Source organism: Pinus tabuliformis, chromosome 4_1 (assembly GCF_031772625.1).
Source record: "Pinus tabuliformis cultivar Carrire ecotype Pingquan chromosome 4_1, CPIR1, whole genome shotgun sequence".
In the NCBI taxonomy this organism is placed as follows: Eukaryota; Viridiplantae; Streptophyta; class Pinopsida; order Pinales; family Pinaceae; genus Pinus; species Pinus tabuliformis.
This window is the reverse complement of record NC_142303.1, coordinates 91542019-91544796: the sequence shown is the minus strand read 5'-3', so window position 1 is coordinate 91544796 and position 2778 is coordinate 91542019.

Genomic DNA, 2778 nt, shown 5'->3' with positions numbered 1-2778 from the left:
ATTGTGCAGAACTAGAGGGAAACCAACCTTGCTTTCCAGAATTGTGCAGAGCATCAAGGCAACCAGCTGCTCTCCAAAACTGCATAGAGCATGCAGACTACCTTCCCCCTAAAAATTTTTGCAAAGCAACCCATCATTGGGATTTCTTTAGAATTTGCATAGTTCTGGCTGGCAGCATTGGCTCTAGTCCAGAAATTACGCAGAGCTTGATGATCCAAGGATCTTTTGCTTATAGATGTATGAAAAGAATCACATGTAAAAATTGCAGCTTAACTCAGAAATTTAATGTGTGCACGAGAAAGAAGAAGACGACACATAAAGACAACAAGACTTGATAACGGAGTTTGTCCAACTTGGACTACATCTTCGGGCCCTGCTCAATCAATGGGGAGGCCTTCATTCATTAAATGGCATGAAAAGAAGAGAATACAATCATTAGTTACATACAAGGAGTCTTATACCTCCATTCTCAAAGATGGCTGAGAAAAGGAGAACTCAGATGGAGAAATGGATAGCACCACTGTGTCCATGGCGTCAAGAGGGGCAGAAACCACATAAAACTTTCCCAATTCAGACAAAATGATCAATCAGCCCTCCTACAAGCTGAAGCCTCGAACTGTGTGCTAGAAAATCCTCTCCCTCGTGCTTTCTCTAATCATCAGCTTTTATAAACTTCTTTAAGACAAAGATCATTGAAATCGAGGTTGTTTTTCATAGAAAGGTCGGCGGGTATAAGAAAGCCCCAAAGTTAGATTTTGATCGTTCCAAGCGATAATACACAAAATACATGTAAAACACTAAAAATCTCGACCGAAACCTTAAGACCCAGACCTAAAATTTATCAAATCGGGCTAATATACCCGTCGGGTCCAGCCCCTATATCACAATCGGCGTATTGTTGGAGCAAGTCTTGTCAGCGGGGATTTCCAACCGCCGATCACTGATATCGTCATCGACAAATCGCAATTGTTGTGGCCTAGGCTCTTCATCGATCGTCAATGCCAATGCTGATCGCCAATTTGTTCTCTCGTCTGATTGCCAATCGCAATCGCTAATCGCATCTACCCAGTTCCAATAACGTGCCCTGATCGCTTGCCTTCCTCTGACCCGATAGATCGGCAATCGCTGATTGGAGGTTGTGGAATCTGCCCTCTACACGTTTTTCGATGTGATTCCCTTTTAAAGGCTTAAAACCATGAAAATGCCTCCTTTTTCAAAGGGGTAAGAAAATCTTCTTTCTACCATAACTTCCTCATCCGGACTCGAATTGGAGTGTCGTTCACACCGTTGGAATCAGGGTGACGAGCACTTCGATCTGATGTCAGGATATTCACTTTTCTGCCACTTTGAATTTTGAGCTTTTCCATGCCATTGTATCTGAAGATCCACCTGGATCACTTGAGGAGCAGTCAGAGCTACTCATCCCAGAAACTGTGCAGAAGTCATCCAGGGCTTGCAATCTATTGCATGTGCTCCCAAGATGACTCATTCCCTCCAAGAATGAGAAGTCTTGCCTTGCATGTGTGGAAAATTTTTCCCAAAAAATAAAAAATAAAAATAAAAAATAAAAGAAAAAAGAATCCCTAGATTTTAGGGATCTATTTTTAGCAGTTGGAGGTCACATGCAAAAGTCATTTTACAAACCTCCCATCAAGTGTTGCTTTTTCCTAGATTTGTGGCATGCGCGTCATAAGCCTCGATCTTGTGAAAACTATTTATTTGACGATTTAGAGCTCATTCTTCACTTCAATCTTGGAGCTCTAGCACCCCCAACGCATCTAGGAGCATTCAGCACACTCAACTAAGCTTTTTCCAGGTAAGTCTGCTCTTCATGTATATTGCTGCTTTTCTGTCAGTTTTTGTATTCCAGTTTTTGTGAGTGTTGTTTGCTTGGTTTTTTTGAACACTTGTTGTTGTTTTAATGCATGTTTGCTTGTAGAAGCACTATTTCAATTTTCCCTTTACATCTGCTTGTTGTCTCATGCATGACATTGTTTCTACAGTGATGGTCGCCGTTGTGGCGATTTGCTTCACACACATCGTTGTCTTTCCATTTTACTAAATCATGTACTTACGGATTTCATGCATGTTCATTCACTCATGTCTGCACCCAGTTTCACACATGCATTCAGTCCTTACTATTTTCAATCGCCCGTCAATGGGTCTGAGCTGCCTTAGCCCGGACCTTGCCTTTCCCGGCTTGCACTACATATTTCTAGGATAGAAGGCCTTGCCTTGCTCCCAGAAATTGCATAGAGATTGCCTCACACTAGCCTCCCAGAGTGTTCTCTGCAAAATTCTAAGAGGTAGTGCCTCGGTTGGCCCCCGGAATTGTGCAATGCAATTTTCTCGGGTTGCAGTCATGTTGACTAAAACTATGCATATGCAGTTCCAGTCCTCAGCAGGACAAGCTGGACTGTGCTCTGCACAGTTTCGATAGGCAGTTAGCTCACTGATAGTTCATATTGTGTTCTTTGCAGTTTTGGTAGTCAGTCTCCCAACCTCCTAGTGAAAATTGCGCAAATCTTCTAGTCAATCACCTAGGTGTGTTGCTGTCAGTCCCGAGGTTGCTCATTAGGGGAATTTTGAGATCTAAAATGGGCCTCCTCAGAAAAATGTACAACCAAAATAAAATTTATAAGAACCAATAGGATTCAAGATGACAATGTCAACCATGGGGGATGATTCACCATTTTTGGAGTAAAAAAAGTAAAAAGATTAAAAAATAATAAAACTACTTTTTCAACTCATATTTTCAACTTATCTCCCTAAGGTTTT